The sequence below is a fragment of the Pipistrellus kuhlii genome, unplaced genomic scaffold (assembly GCF_014108245.1).
Source record: "Pipistrellus kuhlii isolate mPipKuh1 unplaced genomic scaffold, mPipKuh1.p scaffold_m20_p_2, whole genome shotgun sequence".
Lineage (NCBI taxonomy): Eukaryota > Metazoa > Chordata > Mammalia > Chiroptera > Vespertilionidae > Pipistrellus > Pipistrellus kuhlii.
The window spans coordinates 117467432-117480400 of NW_023425515.1; the positions used below are offsets into that span (position 1 = coordinate 117467432).

The 12969-nt window shown below is 41.8% G+C and overlaps 1 protein-coding gene across 5 annotated transcripts in view; it reads left to right on the plus strand.

The window, feature by feature from the left end:
* The window catches only part of PHACTR1 (phosphatase and actin regulator 1), a 532833-nt gene that overhangs the window by 233526 nt on the left and 286338 nt on the right, over positions 1-12969 (plus strand). The window contains exon 1 of one of the 5 annotated variants that reach the window (XM_045584276.1): positions 11571-11715. The exons of the other annotated variants lie outside the window; for them this stretch is intronic. The gene's annotated coding sequence lies outside the window, so the exon portion shown is untranslated. Of the gene's footprint in view, positions 1-11570; positions 11716-12969 lie in introns of those variants that run through there. 5 annotated transcript variants of the gene reach the window in all.

The window sequence follows — 12969 nt, forward strand, 5'->3', positions numbered from 1 at the left end:
AAGTAGCTGAGAGTAAGTGGAAGGCAAGAGAAGAATTACAATGTGTGTCCTATAGGGGAGAGGGCTCAGAATGAACAGTGCAGTAAGATCTTTATGACAGCCCCCTAGGTCATTAATATAATTTTGTAATAATTCCAACTTTTAAATATAGGAAAACTTTTTTGTAAGTTACCAAATGGCTAGGTAAGCTTTTTTGGACTGGATGCTAACTATGGCTCTTTCTGTTATACTATTTATTATAGATAAGACATTTTTATAACCCAACACTTCACTGTGGCTTCCCAAGAATCACCTATAGAAAGATAGCCATTCTTTTTTTTTTCCTGTGAAGAAACTAGTTGCCTTGTGATTTTCATAACAGTCAATGCTTACTACATTGTTTTCTGCAGAAAGGGGATAAAAAAGACATGGAAAAGCAATATTTAAGTTAAAATTTTTGAATGAGTGATTGATTGAATTAATGACGTGGGGGGAACAAAAGTAGTGACACTTAAAATATAATTATAATCATTAGAAAAATCCTTTAAAAGCACAAATGTGGAATTCAGACATCCCTGAATCTAGTGGCTTCATGTTATATGACATTTGGGAAAGAAACATACACATTGTCAGGTGCTGCGGTAACCACTATCCATACATTAATTCATTCAATTTTCACAATAACCCAAGATGAGAAATGGAGTTCAAAAGATGGAAGCAATTCAAAGATGTAGTAAGTGACAGAGTCAGATTCAAACCCAGGGTTATTTGATGGTGGCAAATCCAGTCTGAAAATTCTCAAGGACAGAAATCCCATCTACTTTGTATGTTCAGAGCCCAGCACATGTTAAGCTGTTAATAACTATTTGTTGAATGACCAAATGAAAATATGAATGAATGCATGGATGAACAAATAAACTGTAATGCTATTTAAGTAGAAAGTTATACTTTATCTTTTTTAATGTAATTTTCTCTTCTGTTGGCTCAATGTAGGTATTCAAAGGCTGAGCTGAATCACCCAACAGACCTAGGGATAAATAATGGCTCAGTCAAATAATTATTGTCAGGATAAGTGAGATAGTTCAGGTTAAGAACAACATGCACAGAGTAGCCCTGGCCAGTGTTGCTAAATGGTTCAATAATTAGCTCATGCACTGCATCTTTGATTAAAACAGATTTTCTGCTCCAAAATATTTGTTTATTAATAGGTAATGATGACTGAGACGGTTGAGGATATTGAGGATAAAGTGATGGTTGATAGTGGATAAGCTGTACAAAACAGCTCAGATTGATTGGATTGTTTAAGACAATTCCTCATGATTGTGATAAAGGCTGATAGATGCAGTCCTATTGATAGACTTGGGTTGAAGGGAATGTCTGAAAGGAGAAAAGTGTGACTAATGAAAGAAAGGGATCCATCTCAGCCATCTGTAAGGCCTTAAGGGCAAAACCCATATAAATGACTATGGAAAAAAGTTGTTGGTGGTGGTGGTGGTGGTGTCAGCTTGGTAGTATTGGTGGGGATGAGGATGATGGTGAACAATATTTAAGATGTGTGCTTGCTCTGTGCATGGTCTTTTGTGTGTAGGTTTTTGTTGTTGGTATGGTATGAGAGAGACACATTGATTGGTTGCTTCCCGCATGTGCCATGACCAGAGCCAGGAAACAAACCTGCAACCCAGATACATGCTCTTGACCTGGAATCAAATCCGAGACCCTTCAGTGCATGAGCTAATTATTGAACCAGTTAGCAACACTGGCCAGGACTACTCTGTGCATTTTGATGTTGTTCTTAACTTGAACTATATCACTTATCCTGACAATAATTATTTGACTGAGCCATTATTATTATCACCTTTTTAGACATGTGGACTTCTCAAAGGCCACACAGCTAAAGTAATGGGGTATATTTAAATCCTATCCTAATATATAAAAATCCAGGGTCTAAAACGACTGACCAAAGGCTCAACTAAACACTGGAAGTCAGTCCTGCAGTCAGTGCTGGCAACCCAGCACTGACTGATGAGGGGGCTGGGAATCAGGCCTGGAAAGAGGCCTGAAGAGAGAAGCAGGGTCTGATCCACAGCCTCCGTGGCAGCTCTTGATCAGATGTTGCCTCTCTCTTTCTCTCCAGGCTTTGCCAGTAGCAGTGCTGCTATTTCTCTCTGGGCCTCCGAGGGGGCTGCTGATCAGTTCTGCCTCTCTGATCGGTCCCAGAGATAGGCCTGGAGATGCTGACAGCATAGAAACCTATCAATAAGAACCAAATACGGGTGAACTGTGAGGAGCCAATGGCTGCCTACAAGGCAGAGCTTTTGACACCAACTGGTATAGAAACCGACCAATCAGAACCAAATTGGCTGACAAGGGAGGGCAGTTGGGGGTGAGATCAGACTGGCAGAGAAGGGCAGTTAGGGGTGATCAGGCAGGCAGGCAGAGGCAGTTAGGGGCAATCAGGCAGACAGGCTGGTGAGCAATTAGGAGCCAGCAGTTCCAGAGTGTGAGAGGGATCGGGCCTAAACTGGCAGTTGGACATCCCCCAAGGGGTCCCTGATTAGAGAGGGTACAGGCTGGGCTGAGGGAACCCCCCCCCCTTTTGAGCATGAATTTCATGCACCAGGCCACTAGTTCTCCCTGATAAAAGACCTAAGCTTTGAACCCTATATTACTGTACTCTATGAAAGTACAATGGAGACCATATTTATCTTCCAATTAACTTTTGTTGTGTGTTCATTATCTACATTTTATTACGAGGTTCAGGAATTCAGGAAGCACTCAGATGGATGATTCTGGTTACAGTTGTCTCTCATAAGATTGCAGTCACACCGTGACTGGGAGGGTGGGGAGGGGCAAGTAGGGTTGCAGAATCTTGGAACTCTCTTTAGGCTAGGTTGAGCTTCCTCATAGCATGGCAGCCTCAGTGATATTAGCTATTTACCTGCTTGCTGAATACTTCAAGAGCAAGTGTTCCAACTAATAAGGTATCAGCTGATATTGTCTTTTATGACTTAGCCTCTGTGGTCCCACTGAATTACAACAAGCTTGTTCTAAGCCCAACCAGATTCAGAGAGAGAGAAATTATGCATGCCACCGCTTAATAGTGAGTGGCAAGGTTCTAAAAGAGCAGGTGATGTGGGAGATACAGTTGTGTCCATCTTTGGAAACTCTAGTCTGCAGCATGGAGATTTGGGGCAGAGGAGGTGTGAGGGAAGACACCCATGTGTGGCACTTACCATTTGCTGGAGGGCTCCTTTCATTTCCACTGCAGAACTTTATAGGAAGGATTGTGTAATTTCTTTCCATTTTAGACAAAATCTACCTGGCCAATGTCTTTCTGTACACCAGGCCCAGGACAGATGCTTTACAAATGTCATAGACTCTCCTCCCCTGCCTTCAGTGTATTATCACCAGCATTTCACATAGAAACAAAGGGGAGATAACCTGGCCCCAGTGAGAAGGTGGCAGAACTAGAATTCAATCCCAGGTCTCCCTCCACCTCACTCATTCGATTTTATGTAAGGGCCGCTGTGCATCTCATCTTCCCTTTTGTGTCTTTCTTGGACTTTGGTTCTGTTTGTACACAGATCATCATGTAAATTCCATGTGGTGCTTTGGAGAGAATTCAAGTAAGCAACTAAACTGCCTGCCCCTCTGGAAAACTTCTTTTTTTTTTTTTTTCTTTTTTTTTAATTGTTCTCTCAAAGTAAAGCTATCACACAGACAGTATGCTAAGCTGGCCAAATATGCCATTTGAAAAATTGCCTGTATGATTGGAGGTGGCATTGGCTTGGCAGGGAGTGAGGTCTGAGCTGCTCTGTTATAGATTATGCAGGAGGCCTCAGATCTCTTCCCTCTCAGACTCTGCCTTCCTTCTGGGATGCTCTGTGTGAAGCAGACCCCTGTGCTCTGAACAACAATCCTTTGACCTCATACCTCTCTTGTTTGGGGCATTGCAGGCCTTCCAACAGAAACAGGCTGGTTTAAGTTTAGCAACCCGATGAGCTTAATATGGCTTTGACAAGAAAACCTCAATACAAAAGAGCCTCAGTTAGTCAGCCAAGAATAGCTAGGGACAAAATAAACTCATTTTTAAAATAATACATGGGAAGGAAGAAAAAAAGGAGAATAGGGAGGGAAGAAGAAAGATGGTAAAAAAGAGAGGGGTGAAAGGAAGAAAACAAGAAAATAAGGAAGACAAAGGTTGTGGAATTCAAATAATTCATCATCTTAATATGTGCCAATAACAAGTTGAATAGAAGGAAGGTGGTGTGAGATAGGAGATGAACTTACAGGCACCGACCTCTCTTGAGCTCCCTCAACCTATCTCTCTTTACTGTTACCATGTAATACCTAATAATACTTAATACTAAGAATAAGCATTTTTTCATTAATTGACATAGACACTAGCCAATCATTCTGCCAAGCACTTTATAGTCATGATCTATGTAAAGCCTGCAATATTCTCATCCCCTTTTTTCAGAGAAGGAACCCAATGCTCACAGGGATAAGTAAGCCCCTTGCCAAGCCAAGACAGCCCTGCTCTGTGTCATGTATAGTAAATCCAGCAGGGGATAGCCAAGAGCTGATCCCCAAGACACAGAGAGCTCTTCCCAATCTTTCCCAAGATCCTGCTCTTCCCCTATCCTAAACTGGGTCTCCTGGCACTCCCTGCCCCCAAGTCTGAGGCTGTCCTGGGCTCCAGTTTCCAGAAATTTCATCAGTAATCATAATCATTCTAAGACTATCATAGGTTTTACTAGTATGTGTGAGGTGTGTGGTGTGTGGGGGGGGGTGAGGGGAGGGAGAAAGGGGAGACCTATGTATTTATTATGTGGTGCATTAAGTTCTTTATTTCATTTAAACAAATATTTATTAATCCCTTAGTACATCCATTGCTATTAGTTTAGTTGTGTTGTGGAAACAAAATAGAAAAGAAAATTAATAAGCTATTTTTTGACACATCATTATCACCCAAAGTCCATCACTTTCTTTCTTTAAGTTTATGTTGTACATTCTTTAAGTTTTCACAAATGTATAACATGTATCCACCATGATGGTAGCATGCGGAGTAGTTCCACTGCCTAACAATCCTCTATAGTTCCCTATATATATCACTCCTTCCCTCCAACCCCTGGCACCAGTGTGTTTTGTTTTGTGTGTGTGTGTGTGTGTTTTGTTTTGTTTACTGTCACCATAATTTTGTCCTTTAGTTGGAATTGTATAGTATGGAACGTTTTCAGATTAGCTTCTTTCACTTAGTAATAGACATGTAAGGCTCCTCTATATCTTTTCATGATTTCATTTCTTCTTGCACTGAACAATAGTCCATTGTATGGATGTACCACGGTTTATTCATCCATGTGCAGATTTCCATGCAGACATTAGTTTTTAGTTCATTTGGGTAAATACCAAGGAGTATAACTGCAGGCTTCTATGGCAAAAGTAATTTCAGCTTTGTAAGAAATCACCAAGCTGTCTACTATAGTGGCTGTACCACTTTGCATCCCTACCAGCAATAAATGAGAGTTCCTATGGCTCCACCTCCTCCCCAGCATTTGGTGTTGATCACTCTACTTTTCACAGCACTACTACACTGAATTATGTGGGAATGACTAGAGAGCCAAAAATGGCAGAGCAGCAAAGCTCAATGTCACATCCTGCGATGTTCACATGGCAGGGTTTCTCCCCCTTACTCAAAGTCATTATACTCTTACTCTGCACAAAATACTACTAAGTTTTCTGTTTTCTCAGGCCACTAAGAATTGGAAGTGCTAAAGAGATAAAGTCACTAAAAATATAAAACAAAAGATGCATGCATTAGTCCATCAACAAATAAGTCAACAAACAAGTATGACATCCTGCACTCTTTGCAGGCATAACTGCACATCAGCTTGTCATAATATGTGTTATAAGAATCACTTCAGCCCAACTGGCAGGGCTTAGTGGTTGAAAGACGACCGCTGACCCAGGAGGTCACAGTGTAATTTCTGGTCAGGCACATGCTTCGATTATGGACTCGATCTCCATTGGAGGACATGCTGGAGGCAGCCAATCAATGTTTCTCTCTCATCATTAATGTTTCTATCTCTTTCTCTCTCTCCCTTCCGCATTCAAACCAATAAAAATATTTTTTAAAAGAATCACTTTAAAACACTTTTTACAAGAAAGAAATAGTACTAGAAGTATCTAAGGGAATATTTTGTCAAGTATATGATTATCTAACCACTATGCTGTACGCCTGAAAATAATACAAAATAATATTGAATGTGAACAGTAATTGAAAAATAAAATTTAAATTAAAAAAGAAAGAAGTTAATGGTATTAAAGATGCCATAGCCATTAAAAACTAATTAAGTCCCTAACTTGCAGATTTGTTGTTGGAATTAATTCTGTGAAACATGTAAAATGTTTAGCACAGTATCTGGTACATAGTAGTGCTAGTAATTATTGGTTGCTTTGCAATAATGGTGATGGTGATGATGGTTAAACAATTGGGAGAAAGATAAATGGAAAGGGAAAGATACTGGAATTCCTCAGGCATTTATTGAGATCCTACTCAAATTCAAGGAAAAGGGTATAAAGTTCCTGTTTTTAAGGAAGTTCTTGTCTCACGTCTCTATATATAAAAAGCCAGTATCCATGACGACCAAAAAATGGTCACCATGAGGTGCATTGAGCACCTCTCAGTCACCTGCGAGCAGGGCAGGGTGGGTGGGGAGGGTGGACTGGCGAATGGCGATAGGGCTGAACTGCTGACCTCTTGGTCCCTGCTCCTGAGGATCAGCGATGGTGAACAGGTGACTCAGGTGGGTGGTGAGAGGACCAGATTGGCTGTCGGGCCATTGGGATCACCAGTTCATCCTCAGCTTCTCAGGGGCTCAGGCTTGTGGGAAAGCAGGTGCCAGAGACTTCACCCCATGCACATGCACCAGGCTGGCCGCTGATGGAACATGCTGCCAGCTCAGGGCTGCTCACACTGGGGCAGGTAGGTCTAGGGCACACCCCACAGTGCCTCAAGCCCCAGCAGCAGCAGCAGTGGCAACAGCGCCTGCCTGAGCAGGCCCCATGCAGGCAGTATGTTCTATCAGTGGCCTGCTGATACACATGCATGGAGGTGAAGTTGCTGGCACATGCTTTCCCACAGGCCTGAGTCCCCGAGCAGCTGGATAAGCTGGTGATCCCAAAAGTCTGACAGCCCAGCAGAGGTAGTGTTAGGCCTGCAGTCTGGCCAAACAGGCAGAAGATGGCCCTGATCTCAGGAGGCTAGGCCCTAGAACCATACCCACATCATTTTGTGCACTGGGCCTCTAGTATCATATAATTATAATATAAGAGAAAGTGATATATAACACATTTTATAACAAACTTACAAAAGTTGTGTAAAAACATAGCTGAGAATACTATTCATTTTGACAGCAAGACCAGGAAAAGCTACAGTAAATGTTTGGGCTAGGCTGGAAGGATTTTGCTGTTTGGTGAGGGATAGGCATTTTAAGAGAGAACATTCCAGACAAAGGAAGCAGACTTTAAACAAATGTATGAAATCATGGAAATCGTGGCACTGTCAAGTATGAATATCAGGGTAAAATAAAAAGAAATGAATTGCCAGGTGATGGGCAGAAAGTTTCCCAGTGGCCAGTTGAAGGTTGCCTATGAATCACATCGGGGTATGCCTGCAGATCATAGCAAAGGGTTTTATGTGAAAGGAAGTACATTGCTATTAAAAGCTTTAAGATGAGAAGCTACATGATTGAATGTCTATTTTCAGTGCACGCTCCCAATGAAGGCAGGATGGAGCATGAACTTGAATGAATAGACAGTGGAGACAGGGAGACGTGGCAGGGTTTCTTGGGTTGTAGCAGAGACCCTGGGACTTGAGAAAAGGTGACAGGTAGACTTGATAAGACTTAGTGGTCTACTTGGTGGGATGCAGAGAGTGCAGAGAGTGTGTGAAAATTATGATCTAGCATGACTCTGAGGTCCCCAACTTGGACAATTGGGGTAATCCAAGGAAGGAACTTGCCATGAACCAGAGTTGTTTTTTTTTTTTTTAATCTTCATGGATTCTCTGGTGGCATGAAAGGAGTTGCATCATTAATACCACTTAAATTCTAAACTTATTTAATATTTTCTTGCTCCATTCAATAAAACACTGTTTGGATTGCACCATAAGGCAAGAATCAAATGAATGCAACTTATTGTTCTAAAATTTCCAAATACAGATAGACAAATATACTTGAAGAATAATTTCCAAACCAAAAATGATCAAATATAGCCAGGGGCAGGGCCATCTACTGTGGTGGTCATTAGCCACAGATGGCTATTGAGCACATGAAATGTAGCTACTCCTAAATGAGATGTGATGAAAGTATAGGTTTCAGAAATGTAAAATAAAGAAAATAATACAATGTACTTGTTAATAATTTTGTATTGATTATATGTTGAAATATTTTGGATAGATTTCATTAAATAAGATATACTACCACAATTAATTTTACCAATGTGGGTTTTTTTTCTTTTTTTAATGCAGCTATTAGAAAATGTAAAATTATATGCACGGCTCACATTATATTCTATTGGACAGTGTTGATCTAGGAAGTTCAAGCTTTGCAATGTCAATATTTGATGACTTTATATAGGCCAAGGTTATATTTTATATTATTGCTTATCTCTCTATATTTTATATTATTGCTTATCTCTCTAATATATTTTATATTATTGCTTATCTCTAAGGTCTTACCACCTGATGTTTTCAAATATCTTCCTATGTATCTTTATCTCATAAAAAGTAGTTGCCATAGCAACTGCCACAACACATTATATTTACTACACCTGGAGGGAGATATATAAACAGTCATCAATCTGTCATTTAAGGCTACACATTTATAATTTTTTCATGTGTATCTGGGTCTTCCTTTGCAAAGCAGAGGAGACCTAACTTATAATTTCTGTGCCATTGGCTTCCTTGGGTCTGCATAGAGAGAATAGAAACTATCTCATATCCCTTCAGGAGAATATTTGGATATTCCAAATATTAAAACTATTTTGAAAGGTATTCTTAGGACACCTTATCAGTCTAATGCCACACAGTTTAATGTAGTAATGGCATCTAACATTCCTTACAATGCTGGAGACAGGCAGGAAGGACCAGGAGATCTCCTTTGAATGATATGGGCATGGGCATGGAGGGGAGGGGAGAACTTGGAGGGGGGAGATGCAGAAGAGAGAAAAGAGGCCAGACCAGGATAAAACAGAAGAAGATTGATCAGTGTTAGCATTTATTCTCACAGACTTTAACAGTCATTTCAAGTACCATGTTTTTCCATGTATAAGACTCCCCCATATATAAAATGCCCCCTACTTTTCCAACTCAAAATTTAAAAATCATTATTTTAAACAGATTGCTGGTTTTCCTCTTAAGGCCTTCTTCTTTTTTTTTGGCATCTTAAGGAGTTGTTCTTCCTGTTTTCTCCACTGTCTGATCATACACTCAGTGGAAGGAAGTCCAAATTGTCTCTCTGCAGCTCGATATCTATGCTCTTTTGCACAGCTGATTACATTCAGTTTGAATTTTGCAAAGTAAGACAATCACTTACTGATATTTATCTTTTTATTTTTGACATCTTTATGGTCTCAGAACATTCAGGTCCCTGTTGTATCTGTGCATTCTCCACCTCCACCTCCAATTACAACAGCAGCTGATGTCAGTAACAATGAGGCTCGTGATTGGAGGAAGCCTATTTGACAAGGTATGGGCAGCTATGCACCCCAGCAGCTCCCTGCTCGTCTGACTTCCATGAATAAGATACCCCTCGATTTTCAGTCTAATGATTTTAGAAAAAAAATAGCGTCTTATATATGAAAAAATACGGCACTTTCCATATTCAGCCACAGGGCTTCACTGGCTAGGAGAGGGAGAACCCAGAGCCCCTCTGCATATAGCTCATCCCAGCTCTGACCTGGGAAAAGTGAACTGGTTGGAGTGCTTTATGTTGATCATCCTGTTTCATGGTGCTTTAAATGTTATGCTTATTTACGCCATTTAAGTTTCTGCATGAGCCTGTCACTCATGGGTCAATTATGTTTTAACAAGCTTGTCCTTCAATATGCATCATTTGGACAAAGATGACTGAAAGGGAAATTGGGACAGACTGAAATGATTCTTATTACCATGAAGGTAGCTTTAAAATACATGGATTGGCCTTATGGATTTCAATGTGGTTGAAAGTAGAGGCTGGGGCTCAGCCTCTAAGAGGTACTTGCATAGCAGGTATGCCATTTTCAGTTGGACATTATGCTTGTTTGAGGTAGTTGGAGCGGGTTTATGAGGACCAAGGTCAGAGCTAAAGACTCCTCCACCCAAGCTACCCCTTTGGTGTTTCATGGAACATGGATGTGTAGCAAAAGGAATAAGCCGCCTGTGTGTTCGATTTTGTTACACATCTGTCATAAATCTATGTGAGGCTTTCCCACTGATGCTGCACTTTAGCATCACTCACTGGTTTATCTAGCCTATGGGCAGCCGCCCTAAAAGAAAATCAAGAAACTGCTCGTTACACCTTAGATGTTACATCTTGAGAAATCCCTAAGTCAGCAGTGGCATTTAGGAGTTCCTTGACCCAAAAGGAATCAGACCAACAGGAAATAAAAATATGAGGCAAAAATGTAGCACCTCCTGCCTAGTTTCAAGAAAGGTTAATTGTCATTGTTTGTTTTTTAGTGTCTCCCTTTCTGCCTCTACATCCACTCCATGGGGACGGGGAGGTTGGTGGAGAAGAGAGAAAGGGAGTGTGGCTTTCTGGTCAGAACTCAAATAGCACAGTGTGAATTATATAATGGAGCTGCTGGGAGTCAGGTGACAGGCTCACTGAGTAATTCCCTGCAGAAGGAGACAAACTGCATGTTAAAAAGCTCAACAAATACTACAAAAAAAAAAGGAAGAAGGAAGGAAGGAAGGAAGGAAGGAAGGAAGGAAGGAAGGAAGGAAGGAAGGAAGGAAGGAAGGAAGGAAGGAAGGAAGGAAGGAAAGAAGGAAGAAAGGGCAGCCCAGGTCTTAAATTAGGGACTTCCAAGCTGCAGTTCCCTCTGAAATCTCTCCAGGCAGAAACAGCTGGGCAGGTGGGCTGTCAGAGACTTGCAGAGGGTCTGGTTTGGATCACAGACTTACTTTCTCTTTCATTTCAAAAATGCTCCCTGCCTCCGAAACTGGTTGCCGCCAATGTCAAGTAAAACGTATGACTCCTTGGAGACTCCAACCAGGTTTTTAAGAACCGAGGTTTTTTGTGAAGGTAAACAGCGATCCTAATTCCACAGGCTGAGTGCAGGGAACGCCAGCAAGAGTCTGCCAACTTGTTCTGGGATCTCAATGAGCCTGGAGAAACCATCTGTGGTGGGGGGTTCAGGGTAGGAAAGGGAGCAGATGGACCCTTCCTGCCTCGATGGGTGGCCACCCCATCGTCCATGGTGAGTGCTGACCCCCTTCCCTGCCCCATTTCATCCCAGGTGGGAGCTGGCAGCAGTCAGGGAATTGGCACGGGCGGCCCGGAGGCCCTGAAGGGAGGCGAGAGGGCTGCCTGGCACGGAAAGGCTGGCTGGGCTGGGCGTGTGTAGCATGTGTATTCAGAGCCCACACTTGAGGAGGCTGTTGCTCAGCCTAAGAAAGCACAGTTACCGGAGCCGGGAAACAGCCAGGAGGAGGCTCCGTGAGAGAGCAAGGAGCTTTGGGAAATCTGTAAGGTAGGCGTTGGAGTTTTAAATAATTGATTGCCTTTTGTGTGTCTGTTAGTTGGATTTTGTATTGGTTTTGTTCGGGTTAGGGAATTTTTCCTTTTTGGAGTTGCCAGGATGAGTTGATTTGTTTGCAGTCCTCAGATAGGCTCCTGGGCTGTGCTGGAGCTCACAGGGGCTGTGCAGATGCCTGGAAGTCAGAGGTGCTGGATAAGGACTAGCGATGCTTTTCAGACCTAGGAGATTCACTTGCAGAGCTCACCGTGATGGAGACTTGCTGGGAGCCCTGGACTCCTGCTGAGGCAGGCAGCTTAGGAACCTGAGGAGGTGGGGTGCCGAGGGAGGTGGGGAGTTTCTGACTTAAAGTGACAGCAAAGGGAAAATGGATTCAGCAATTGATATTTTTGGGGAAAGTGGCTCTGGGGAGAAGTTGTTGATGATTTAAAAAAATAAGACAACTAGGAAAACAAAAGGATTAGATAAAGGAATAGGTTTGGTGGGACCCCATCTGGGGCTGTAGCATTTTGAGATAAAATATGGCATGGAAATAAAAATCCATGTGGAGCCTGATAACAGCTCACTGAGCGTGTTTAAACAATGCTGCAATGGATCTATTTTCCACGGACTCCTAGACAACCTGAGAAATAGGCAAGGCTTTCGTTTGCAGGAGTTTATTTCTAGTTGTTGTTCTTTTTTGGCCACATGAGGTGCTCTAAACAAAATATGGTGATATTAGAAACAGGCCTAGAAAGAGACTCAAGTGTTTGCTGCCCTCACTCCTTCCCCACCTAACTCCCAGTCTAGAGCAAATTATATGAGTTCATTGCTTCTAATATAAACAACTCTATAGAATGGCACAGTTATAGCTGCAAGAGAATATTTGGAATTAAAATCAGAGGTTCTTAAATCTTTGAGATTATGGGCCACGTTTGAAATTCAAAAAGTATCTCTATTGCAGCCTCATCACCTCCATCCCGTCTGATGCTTGACAAACAAAACTAAAAACTAACCACAAAGCCAAAAGGCAGACCATGAGCTTTCTAATTAAAGGCCCTTTTGCAATGACAGCCCCTTAAGAAAGCACTGCTTAAGTAGCTCATATCAGCACAATGAGTCCCTTTTCTTCAGATTTCCATCAGTTGAAATTTGCTGGAAACCTACATTTTTGCACACCAGTAATGTAATGAGGTCTGGGCTTCATAAGAATGACCAGTATACACTACACAACCCATCAGTGCCTTCTACGTCACAGAAGATAACAGA